Source organism: Schistocerca nitens, chromosome 3, assembly GCF_023898315.1.
Source record: "Schistocerca nitens isolate TAMUIC-IGC-003100 chromosome 3, iqSchNite1.1, whole genome shotgun sequence".
In the NCBI taxonomy this organism is placed as follows: Eukaryota; Metazoa; Arthropoda; class Insecta; order Orthoptera; family Acrididae; genus Schistocerca; species Schistocerca nitens.
In genome coordinates this window covers 714,307,601-714,321,017 of record NC_064616.1, presented here as the reverse complement: position 1 = coordinate 714,321,017, position 13,417 = coordinate 714,307,601, and the positions used below count along the sequence as shown (strand labels likewise).

Below are 13,417 nucleotides of genomic sequence, written 5' to 3'. Positions count from 1 at the left end.
GCTAATCTGTCTTTCCGATGTACGTTCCAAGACTTGCTAAATATCTCAGAGCTTTCCACTTTGGTTTGCATACAGATCTCAGTACTAGGAATAATTTGAACTCGAGAACATCATGGATGGCAGTAAATTAGGGAACCTTATTTTAAGATTCGACCTGGTTATCCTCGGATCAGTCGGTGGCACACTACCATGTGCTACCAAATACAGCTACGGACGTGGCATTTTCGTTCTATTTTTTCCTTCAATTAGTTTATTATATTCATATTAGACACTCAAGTGTTTATTACTATATACTTTCATTTAATTTATGACTAAAAAGTGCTTTCCGTAAGCTAAATGGTTACACCGATACATTATTGGGCTATATTCAGACTAAATTCAGTCTTTTAGCATCCTACCTTTCTACCAGACGTGAAACACTAATAGCGTCTTGCTCTAGCTTCTATCTAATATATATCTACGACTGGCAATCTCAAGCATATCCTGACGGTTGAATATTGGCAGAAGGCTACAAAATACCAGCGCATTCGCTTGAGCAAGTGCTTGTCCTGCTGCCACTACGCGTAATCTCCACTTCTATTTGACTTTTTTATCGGTCCAGGTCCGCAGACTGCTCTGCTGTCCATTTATTATCTTGCTTGCACACTACTGCGATTTTCCCAGTCCTCTGATACACAGTGACGCACTTTGCTTACGCACTAGGGAAGGCGTTATTAATTTTAGCACTGTATTTCGATTACTTCTGATCTAATCACAAATCCCATCTCCCAGAGTGACAGCTTTCAAGATACGGAAGATGAGACCTGTATGAATCAAACTGCCATTCCGGATTAATGACCATCATCCAGCCTGCACTACAATATAAGCGGTCTACCACACTAGTTTCCATTTCTGATATCCAACACGCAAACTGTTACGAAGACGCACTGCTTAGAATTTTTTCCCCATCGAAAGTGATAAGCAAAATAACTTTGTGTAGAGGTTCGACATATGTGGACAGAGGGAGATGGTGCAATGTTTAAGTAAATGGACTCGCGTTCGGAACGAACGAGGTTCAAATCCCAGTCCGGCAATCACAAATTAGGTTGTTTCGTTGTTCCCTTAAACCCTAAATTTCGTTTCTTCTAACTTCCAAAGGCGCATGTATACCTTAATGACTAAGAGTCCCCTTCCGGAATACTACCTGCATGCGATGTTAAGAAAAAGAAAAGCTTGTCGATATTCTTGAGGAGAATTACATCAACAAGACCTATGACTCAGAGCAAGTAGGAAAATGTTGAAACAAATGGCACTGCGTTAATAACCTCAGCATACAAAACATTGGTCATCCCCTATAACGAGGTTATTAACTTTTTAGTGTTGTAGATGATGCAAAACTGGTAGCGAAGGATCTTGTCGATAATCCAAGGAAATTCTGGTCCTACGTAAAATCACTAAGTGGATCGAAAGCTTCTATCTGTCACTCGTCGGCCAGGCTGGCGAGCTATAGAAGACAGCAAAAAGAAAAGTGAAGTTTTAAAATTCGCGATTATAACATCATTCATGCGGCAGGATCGTACAGACATTCCGTCGTTTGCCCGTCGCAAAGACTCCAGTGTGGAGGACATAGCAATAGTCGTCCTTGGCATTGAGAAGCAACGGGAAGAGTTGAAAAAAATAATTCTCTAGTTCTGAATGGAATTCCATTTTTTTTTCCATAGTGCACTACTCATCATTGGCCGCTTACTTAGCTTGCATTCATCGCGAATGTCGCGCATAGAGCGAATTCCAAAGCGACTGGAAAAGCGCAGGTGACTCCTGTATATAAGAAGGGTAAAAGAAAATTACAGATCTATATCCTTAACTTGGGTTTGCTGCAGAATTGTTGAACATATTATAAATTCGAATATAATAAGTTGCCTTGAGATAGAAAAGTTTCGATTCACAAATCAGCACGAATTTAGTAAGCATCGCTCGTGCGAAACTTGGCTGTCCTCACACGATATCCTGTAAACCATTCAACAATGAATGAAGGGAAACAGGTAGAGTCCATGTTGCTACATTTCCAGAAAGCAGTTACACGGTGCCCCACAGCGGACTGTTAACGAAGGTACGAAATAGGTTTCCAGATACGTGAGAGGCTAGAATGCTGTCCTCGACTGCGAGATTTCATCAGAGACCAGGGTATGGTCAGAAGTGCCCAGGGAAATGTGATAGTACCGCTGTTTACGTTTACATACATACAACATGTGACGAATAGGGTGAGCGGCAATCTGTGACTGTTTGCCGATAACACAGTAGTGCGCGGGAAAGTATCGTCGTTGAGTGACTTGTGGTGAGTACAGGATGACTTAGACTCCGATTTACTGGGAGAATCTTAGGAAGGTGTAGCTGATTTGTAAAGGAGACCGCGTGTAGAACATTAGTGCGATCTATTCTTGAGTTCTGCTCGAGTATTACTGATCCCAACCAGGTCGTATTAAAGGAAGATATCGAAGCAATTGAGAGGCCAGTCGTTACATTTGTTAACGGTAGGTTCGATCAGCACGCGAGTATTACAGAGATGTTTGTGAACTCAAATGGAAATCACTGGAGGGAAGACGTTCTTTTCGCAAAACATTATAGAGAAAATTTAGAGAAACGGCATCTGAAGATGACTGCAGAACTATTCTATTGCCGCCAAAGTTCATTTAGTGTAAGGACCGCAAAGACAAGATTAGAGAAATTGGGAATCGTACAGAGGAGGGAGGCAGTCGATTCGCCCTTGCTCCATTTGCGAGTGGAACAGGAAAGGGAATGACTACTATTAGTGCAAGGTACCCTTCGCCATGCTCTAAATGGTGGCTTGCAGAATGTGCATGTAGTTGTAGATGCAGGTGTATTAGGCGGTCATATGGCTCTCCACAAATGACGTAAGTCATGGCAGTGAAGTGGTGTGTATATGCTAGTCTGTTATATGGAATCAGCACAAGAAGTTGGGTTGACGTAGGTATGTGACAGAACGCAGATAGAAACTATCGTGTTTGTACGAGTCCATGACCACACCATGAATGAAGTTGCCATCTCATGTCACCTGATGTGAAGTGGAGAATACGTTATCGCTGGATTTATAGCATTCGATAAGTTACACCTGGATTCATCCGAAAAAATGACGTTTTGCCATTCGTGCACCCAGGTTCGACGTTGAGTACACCATCGCAGGCGCTCCTGTCTGTGATGCAGCGTCAAGGGTAACCGCAGCCGTGGTCTCCGAGCTGATAGTCCATGCTGCTGCAAACGTCGTCGAATTGTTCGTGCTGATGGTTGTTGTCTTGCAAACGTCCCCATCTGTTGACTCAGGGATCGAGACGTGGCTGCACGATCCGTTACAGCCATGCAGATAAGATGCCTGTCATCTCAACTGCTAGTGATTCGAGGCCGTTGGGATTCAGCACGGCGTTCCGTATTACCCTCCTGAACCTACCGATTCCATATTCTGTTAACAGTCATTGGATCTCGACCAACGCGAGCAGCAATGTCGCGATACGATAAACCGCAATCGCGATAGGTTACAATCCGACCTTTATCGAAGTCGGAAACGTGATGGTACGCATTTCTCCTCCTTACACGAGGCATCACAACAACGCTTCACCCGGCAACGCCGGTGAATTGCTGTTTGTGTATGAGAAATCGGTTGGAAACTTTCCTCATGTCAGCACGTTGTAGGTGTCGCCACCGGCGCCAACCTTGTGTGAATGCTCTGAAAAGTTAATCATTTGCATTTCACAGCATCTTCTTCCTGTCGGTTAAATTTCGCGTCTGTAGCACGTCATCTTCGTGGTGTAGCAATTTTAATGGCCAGTAGTGTACTACGAGACTTGGAGCAACTGGTTTTACTTGAAGAGTTGTTAAACCAAAAGAACGTTGCACTGAAGGTTGTATTAAAAAGCAATATCGGATCATGTATACATTTTATTTGCGTTAGCATAACCCGATAAAGTTCTACTACGAACTGTGCCTTTAAATTTCATAATTATTGTGAGAGACTATGATAACTGAAGGAGTTTGTTTTTCAATTAACATTTTCCTTAAAATTGCATGGTCCAAAAAGTAAAATTTTATTCCATAAACTAACTTCAGAAGCGAATGTAGCTTCACTTCACTTTATAAAACTCTTTTCTTTACAAGTGCAGCACATATTTTGGATGCAGCGACGCAAGATATTCAGCCCCAAACTTTGCTAGTACAGGAGGTTATGTGGCTGAATGAGAAGTTCTCGTATGTGTACTGGATTGCTATTCGTTCTCGAGGCCGAAGTTTCCGATTACTTGAAGCTCTCAGTGCTGGCCATCACTGAGGCAAGGACAGCTATCAGAAACAGGATGCTTTCATCATATAACGAAAAGAGAACTTTGCTGGAAATGCAAAAGCTTCACCAAGTGAGATAACGGTTATCGCGAGCAAATACGCTGCGTATTGAGCTTTTCCACATGGCAACAGAACAGAAATGATTTTGCCGTGGAAGCTGACTCTGACGAGCGAAGGCGGGTTTATCAGAGATAACCGTGTGACATTATTGTATTATTACCATAGTGGTTCTTAGCACAACGTGAGCGTAACACCCCATGGGATCTGCAAGTGGAGACAAGGCCAGACACAAAAATACGTGCAAACACGCCCCACACACACATATTGCTCCCACGGCAATATATCTGTCCAATGAATACCCGTTTATCATCTGCATTTCTTCTTGGTGTAGCAATTTTAATGGCCAGTAGTGTAATAAGCAGCTGAAACGAGTACATATCTGAGAACTGAAAACTTTTAGGGAACAACCAACAACTGTTTCCGTTCTGATCCCTAAAAAATGGTTAAAATGGCTCTGAGCACTATGGGACTTGACATCAGAGGTCATCAGTCCCTTAGAACTTAGAACTAGTTAAACCTAACTAACCTAAGGACATCACACACATCCATGCCGGAGGCAGGATTCGAACCTGCGACCGTAGCGGTCGCGCGGTTCCAGACTAAAGCGCCTAGAACCGCTCGGCCACACCGGCCGACTCTGATCCCTAAATTGCCGTCACAAGTAAGTCTCCAATGTGGAACTGATAGTCTTGTTATTGGATGTAATATTCTAGTACTCTACGCCAACATTCGAGAATGATTGAGAACGCATTGGAATCGAGAAGTGTCAGTACCTAGGCTCGGACTGCCTAGCACTATTTTGGAGCTTCTCTTGTGTGATGAAACCTATCCCTTTTTAGGGGGTACAAAATTCGTACCATGATTACAAAATTTATTGTAGTTTCAGTAAACACAGCAGCCCATTAGGAATCACTGCCCTATGCATCAGTGAAAGTCTTGGTCCTCATAAGCTGCTTCATTTTCTAGTATGCTGCGCGCGATGCCCATCGTTTAGTTTGGCTAATCAACAGTTTGCTTGAATACGGAATATGCGATTTCTCATTGTGGAAGGTATCTTCGTGGAAACACGCGTGACGTGTTAGTGTTCGCCGTAATTATTGGTGTCGTTTAAAACCTAATCACTAGTACGTGTGTCGAGGGAACTACCCAGATTGACGAACTTAAATCAGATGAAGAGCATCGCAAACGACTCCGATGCCCGGAGGTATAGGATATACCTGTAGACCGTTGTGCCAGCTTTATTCGCGGTAAATACGCTCTAACGGTAACGGAGCCTTGTGGCAGAAACCTTGTCCTTTCCCTGCTGTCCCCGACAAGCATCGTGCAAGCGGTTCCCGATACAGTTTTTTTTTTTTTTTTATGTCGCCAACGAATGATCCGTTATATCGTATAGTTTAAATACCGTTGGGCAATGTCGCTCCCTTACCTTCAGTTTGCAGCTGAGTGTCAACTCAAATAATCGAAGGTCTATCAGAGACAGCTGAATCGCATTCGAAGCAAGGCAAATGTTTAAATATTACTGATGATAACTGTTAACGCTTGAAAATGTACGTATAAGGTGCTACGTAGTCGGCAATAACGTAATCAAACTTGTTTCTAATTCCTCCTCTAACAACCTGTGCGACAAAAGTATTCTTAGAGACTGAAACATCCCAGCCCAATTCTAGTTTGCCCTCCGCCTTATGATGTCATTGTTAGCACAGTCTTCATTTTTTTCATTACTCACTGCTACGAATAGCTCTAGAACTTCCTATACTTCCTCTGGGAATACGAACAACGCTATTGTCCCATAGTTATGTAATAATTAGCAGTAGTGTTGTTTTATCTATGTGAGGGATGCACAAACACTCGAAATTAGAAAGACCGAACACATAGAACAAAGATGTCCCGATATATCATCTTGAGGAGTTACAAGAACATTATGTTAAATACCTGAAAATGCCTTAGTAACGGAAACTCTGCCTACAGGCCCTCACGGGCTCAACGGTAACATTATGTTAAATACCTGAAAATGCCTTAGTAACGGAAACTCTGCCTACAGGCCCTCACGGGCTCAACGGTAACATTATGTTAAATACCTGAAAATGCCTTAGTAACGGAAACTCTGCCTACAGGCCCTCACGGGCTCAACGGTAACATTATGTTAAATACCTGAAAATGCCTTAGTAACGGAAACTCTGCCTACAGGCCCTCACGGGCTCAACGGTAGCGGCCGACCGCTGTGTCATCCTCTGCCAATAGCGTCACTGGATGTGGTATGGAGGGACTGGAATCAACACAATGCTCTTTCGGCCGCTGTCGGCTTTCGTGAGCTTGAGCCGCTACTACTCGGTCAAGCAGCTCCTCAGTTGGCCTCATGAGGCTGAGTGTAACCCCGTTCCAGTCCTCGCACCAAAGAACAATCCTTGATAGTACCAGGAATCGAACCCGGGCCCTCACTATGGCAGTCAACCGCGCTGACCACTCAGCTACGGAGGCAGAGTAAAATGCCTTAGTTCAAAAAATGGCTCTGAGCACTATGGGACTCAACTGCTGTGGTCATAAGTCCCCTAGAACTTAGAACTACTTAAACCTAACTAACCTAAGGACAGCACACAACACCCAGCCATCACGAGGCAGAGAAAATCCCTGACCCCGCCGGGAATCGAACCCGGGAACCCGGGCGTGGGAAGCGAGAACGCTACCGCACGACCACGAGATGCAGGCAAAATGCCTTAGTACCACCGTAGAATTGGTTTGTACCTACCAGAATGAAAGTCAGAGTTTAAATTCCAGTAGCTGCAATTTAAAGAAATACTCGCTCAATTACAGAACGAACAGGGAAGTCAGTTTTTCAGTTAATTATCTGTAAGCTCCGTCAGTGATAATTCCGATCTCTCGCTATGATGTAGGAGCAGTCAGTTTTACAATTATATTACACTTCCTCAGTGAAAAATCTGCTACACTTTCAGAAATTCTTCTATCGAGTAGAAGAAATTGTCAAGCAGATAAAATTGAAGGTTGAGTTTGAAGTCAAATTTTATTACCTACTAAGAAATCGAGTGCAGCCTTATCAAAGGAACTGTCTTGACATTCACAACTCTTACTCGGCGAGAATATGAAGCCCGCTTCTCATTCGTAAGAGTCTTATCCACAGCGCCATTTCACCCGATGCCATCTTATCAGGCAATAAAACGCCGTGCTGATAGAGAGAAACTTGTTAGTGCCACAGTAATAGCCTGATACGGTACAAAGACACAAGAGGTCGTGGAATAATTACAGACCACTGGAAATCGAACATGGACTTTTCGGAATGCGATACCAACGTATGTAGTCTGTATAGAGAGTAAGATTGAACCTGTAGCCACAGTTGTATAATGGATACCTTGTACGCCACAATGTAATCGCCACGACTGCTTCAAATGTGGCACCAGCTAGAGGCAGAAACTTGAACTATGCATCAAAGTTGCCGTAGATATACCACTTAGACTGCTGAAATACATGTCCTGGTTCATGTTCAGTGTAACTTGGGTGAGTAGACGTATAAAAAACACCCAAAAACATCTACAAAACACTGCAGATTAAATGACTAATTGGGCTGTGGGTGTACTCAACCCCGTATCATTCAGAAAAAAGGCAAAACAGCTACTTGTCGCACCATACTACATGCCTTCATTCAGCTACTGTCCAAGTTCTGTGTTGTTTGATCTATTAATACAGTGCAGTTTCTTGTACCATTGTGAGAAATGGTTTTTGTTTTTTTTTTTTTTTTTTTTTTTTTTTTTTTTTTTTTTTTTTTTTTTTGAGGTACAGACTTTAAACTTCTATGGCATGCAGTTACCTTCACAAGATCTGCTCGGAAACTGCATTCACTGACAGCAGAAATTCCTGTCAGGCGTGAAGGCGTTTGTCATTAACAAGAATTACACTCATGTTAGTCCTCAGTCAATTAGAATATTTCTACGACCAGCGTTCTTATGTCGTGTTAGAAGGCCGAGAGTGGTACACCGACCTTGACAGACACTTTGGACACACCGCGTTGATGTACTAACAAATCCGGTGACTTCATTCATGGTGAAATGGAAATGAGCGTACGGCATTGTGGGCCGGGAGTCCCCCATTCGGGGGCGTTCGGCCGCCGAGGGCAAGCGATTATTGCATTCGACGCCACATTGGGCGACTTGCCCGCCGGAGATGGGGATGAAATGATGATGACAACACAACAACCAGTCCCTGAGCGGAGAAAATCTTCCGCCCCAGCCGGGAATCGAACCCGGGCGCCTTGGCGTGGTAGGAGGTAACGCTACCGCTACTCTACGGAGGCGGACTTCATTCATGGTGTGGTATGGGCACGTCTAAACACGAGAGCTTCTTTCTGTCCTCATTTGTACAAATCGACCGGTCTCACTGTACTGGTTCCAGCCAACAGACGTCACTTCACTGTCGTAATTTATTCAGAGGTGGAGGGTCACACGACCACCTGGTACCTGCTACACACGACCTATAGTGCTCCAAAGCGATCCCTGTGATATTGTATTGGAATCACTAATATTTTTTCTGGTGAGCTTACTATACGGGTCACAACTGTCTACAAAGATTGATCCACAAAACCGTCCAATATCAATTACATCAGTTGTAGAATAGTGGAACATATTCAGAGATCAGACTTAAAAAGGTATCTTGAACAGATTGACCTCCTCCATACCAGTTGGCGTGGATCTGCAAAGACCTTCACGTGAAACCCAACTCGCTCTTTTCTCACATATCATCTGGAAAGCTATGTCTCAAAATGAAATCTAGTGGGTGCAGAATTTCTTTACTTCAGAATACCATTTGACTTGGCACAACATCAATACTTGCTGACGAAAGTGCATTCATTTCGACTATCAGAGCAAGTCTGTGATCTGATTGAGGATTTCTTGCTAGATGGACACTCTCTGTGAAGAGATAATTCTGTTATCAGACGTGAAGAGCTGTCTGAAAAACCTGCACATATATTCAGTCACACGTAGATAAGATTTCAAGGTGGAGCACACACTTGTCGCCGGCCGGTGTGGCCGAGTGGTTCTAGGCGCTTCAGTCTGTAACCGCGCGACCGCTACGGTCGCAGGTTCAAATCCTGCCATCGGGCATGGATGTGTGTGATGTCCTTAGGTTGGTTAGGTTTAAGTAGTTCTGAGTTCTAGGGGACTGATGACCTCAGATGTTAACTCCCATAGTGCTCAGAGCCATTTGAACAATTTTGAACCACACACTTGTCAAATGGCTTTAAATGTTTATAAATGTAAAATTGTGCACTTCGCGAAATGAAAACACGCATCCTATAATCACAAAATCAGTGATTCATAACTCCCTGCCGCCGTTGGATAAGCAGCTGCAGCAGCAAGTCGTATACTCCTAGCTCACTCATTTGTTACATAGTTTAATTCTTAATTTCTTTGCGTGTTTTTGGTACTTGCATTGTTTAATTCATAAATTTCGGGCGTATTATAGTATTTGAGAGTTGTAGCATCGCGTTTTAGTACCTGAATAGTGTAAAATCGCGTAGTCTCCTTCCGCCGCCGAGCAGTGTGTCAGCAGTGCGCAAGTAGCAGCATTACTGCATTTACTAGGCAATCTTGTATCTTAATAACAGTTTAAATTTTGTCGATTTGTTTGCGCTCTCTGTAGATTAGTTCAGACGTTCTTTGCACAACAGTTTTTAGCATGGATAGGGACTGCAACTGCTGTGTTCGGATGCAGGCTGAGTTGGCATCCCTTCGCTCCCAGCTTCAGACAGTGTTGGCTTCGGTCACACAGCTTGAGGCTGTTGCCAATGGGCATCACTGTGGGGGTCCGGATGGGGGTTTGTCGGGGACGGCCAGCTCGTCCCACGCATCCCCCGATCGGACTACGACTGTGGTTGCCCGGGATACAGCCCGCATTGAGGCTGATCCCTCACCTGTGGTAGAGTGGGAGGTAGTCTCAAGGTGTGGCAGGGGGCGAAAGACGTTCCGGAGGGCTGAACGGAAGGCCTCTCCCGTTTTTCTGACGAACCGGTTTCAGGCTCTGTCTCAGGCTGATACTGATCTTCGGCCTGACATGGCTGCTTGTCCTGTTCCAGAGGTTGCCCCTCAGTCTGCAAGATCCGGGCGGTCGCAGAGGGTGGGCTTACTGGTAGTTGGGAGCTCCAACGTCAGGCGCGTAATGGGGCCCCTTAGGGAAATGGCAGCAAGAGAGGGGAAGAAAACCAATGTGCACTCCGTGTGCATACCGGGGGGAGTCATTCCAGATGTGGAAAGGGTCCTTCCGGATGCCATAAAGGGTACAGGGTGCACCCATCTGCAGGTGGTCGCTCATGTCGGCACCAATGATGTGTGTCGCTATGGATCGGAGAAAATCCTCTCTGGCTTCTGGCGGCTATCTGATTAGGTGAAGACTGCCAGTCTCGCTAGCGGGATGAAAGCAGAGCTCACCATCTGCGGCATCGTCGACAGGACTGACTGCGGACCTTTGGTACAGAGCCGAGTGGAGAGTCTGAATCAGAGGCTGAGACGGTTCTGCGACCATGTGGGCTGCAGATTCCTCGACTTGCGCCATAGGGTGGTGGGGTTTCGCGTTCCGCTGGATAGGTCAGGAGTCCACTACACGCAACAAGCGGCTACACGGGTAGCAGGGGTTGTGTGGCGTGGGCTGGGCGGTTTTTTAGGTTAGATGGCCTTGGGCAATTACAGAAAGGGCAACAGCCTCAACAGGTGCGGGGCAAAGTCAGGACATGCGGGGACCAATCAGCAATCTGTATTGTAATTGTCAACTGTCGAAGCTGCGTTGGCTGGGCGGTTTTTTAGGTTAGATGGCCTTGGGCAATTACAGAAAGGGCAACAGCCTCAACGGGTGCGGGGCAAAGTCAGGACATGCGGGGACCAACCAGCAATCGGTATTGTAATTGTCAACTGTCGAAGCTGCGTTGGTAAAGTACCGGAACTTCAAGCGCTGATAGAAAGCACCGAAGCTGAAATCGTCATAGGTACAGAAAGCTGGCTGAAGCCAGAGATAAATTCTGCCGAAATTTTTACAAAGATACAGACGGTGTTTAGATTGCATGCAACCAGTGGTGGCGTGTTTGTCGATGTTAGTAGTAGTTTATCCTGTAGTGAAGTAGAAGTGGATAGTTCCTGTGAATTATTATGGGTGGAGGTTACACTCAACAACCGAGCTAGGTTAATAATTGGCTCCTTTTACCGACCTCCCGACTCAGCAGCATTAGTGGCAGAACAACTGACAGAAAATTTGGAATACATTTCACATAAATTTTCTCAGCATGTTATAGTCTTAGGTGGAGATTTCAATTTACCAGATATAGACTGGGACACTCAGATGTTTAGGACGGGTGGTAGGGACAGAGCATCGAGTGACATTATACTGAGTGCACTATCCGAAAATTACCTCGAGCAATTAAACAGAGAACCGACTCGTGGAGATAAAATCTTGGACCTACTGATAACAAACAGACCTGAACTTTTCGACTCTGTATGTGCAGAACAGGGAATCAGTGATCATAAGGCCGTTGCAGCATCCCTGAATATGGAAGTTAATAGTAATATAAAAAAGGGAGGAAGGTTTATCTGTTTAGCAAGAGTAATAGAAGGCAGATTTCAGACTACCTAACAGATCAAAACAAAAATTTCTGTTCCGACACTGACAATGTTGAGTGTTTATGGAAAAAGTTCAAGGCAATCGTAAAATGCGTTTTAGACAGGTACGTGCCGAGTAAAACTGTTAGGGACGGGAAAAACCCACCGTGGTACAACAACAAAGTTAGGAAACTACTGCGAAGGCAAAGAGAGCTTCACTCCAAGTTTAAACGCAGCCAAAACCTCTCAGACAAACAGAAGCTAAACGATGTCAAAGTTAGCGTAAGGAGGGCTATGCGTGAAGCGTTCAGTGAATTCGAAAGTAAAATTCTATGTACCGACTTGACAGAAAATCCTAGGAAGTTCTGGTCTTACGTTAAATCAGTAAGTGGCTCGAAACAGCATATCCACACACTCCGGGATGATGATGGCATTGAAACAGAGGATGACGCGCGTAAAGCTGAAATACTAAACACCTTTTTCCAAAGCTGTTTCACAGAGGGAGACCGCACTGCAGTTCCTTCTCTAAATCCTCGCACAAACGAAAAAATGGCTGACATCGAAATAAGTGTCCAAGGAATAGAAAAGCAACTGGAATCACTGAACAGAGGAAAGTCCACTGGACCTGACGGGCTACCAATTCGATTCTACACAGAGTACGCGAAAGAACTTGCCCCCCTTCTAACAGCCGTGTACCGCAAGTCTCTAGAGGAACGGAGGGTTCCAAATTATTGGAAAAGAGCACAGGTAGTCCCAGTCTTCAAGAAGGGTCGTCGAGCAGATGCGCAAAACTATAGAGCTATATCTCTGACGTCGATCTGTTGTAGAATTTTAGAACATATTTTTTGCTCGAGTATCATGTCGTTTTTGGAAACCCAGAATCTACTATGTAGGAATCAATATGGATTCCGGAAACAGCGATCGTGTGAGACCCAACTAGCTTTATTTGTTCATGAGACCCAGAAAATATTAGATACAGGCTCCCAGGTAGATGCTATTTTTCTTGACTTCCGGAAGGCGATCGATACACTTCCGCACTGTCGCCTGATAAACAAAGTAAGAGCCTACTAAATATCAGACCAGCTGTGTGGCTGGATTGAAGAGTTTTTAGCAAACAGAACACAGCATGTTGTTATCAATGGAGAGACGTCTACAGACGTTAAAGTAACCTCTGGCGTGCCACAGGGGAGTGTTATGGGACCATTGCTTTTCACAATATATATAAATGACCTAGTAGATGGTGTCGGAAGTTCCATGCGGCTTTTCGCGGATGATGCTGTAGTATACAGAGAAGTTGCAGCATTAGAAAATTGTCGCGAAATGCAGGAAGATCTGCAGCGGATAGGCACTTGGTGCAGGGAGTGGCAACTGTCCCTTAACATAGACAAATGTAATGTATTGCGAATACATAGAAAGAAGGATCCTTTATTGTTTGATTA

General features: G+C 44.5%; 1 long non-coding RNA gene and 1 other non-coding gene across 2 annotated transcripts in view; both read right to left on the bottom strand.

Annotated features, from left to right (window-relative positions):
- Positions 1-13,417, bottom strand: part of LOC126249731 (uncharacterized) — a 181,111-nt gene that overhangs the window by 65,731 nt on the left and 101,963 nt on the right. The window lies entirely within an intron of this gene.
- Positions 4,935-5,018, bottom strand: Trnas-gga (transfer RNA serine (anticodon GGA)). Its single transcript is given in 2 exon segments — positions 4,935-4,969; positions 4,979-5,018. It is a non-coding gene; the product is annotated as a tRNA-Ser (tRNA).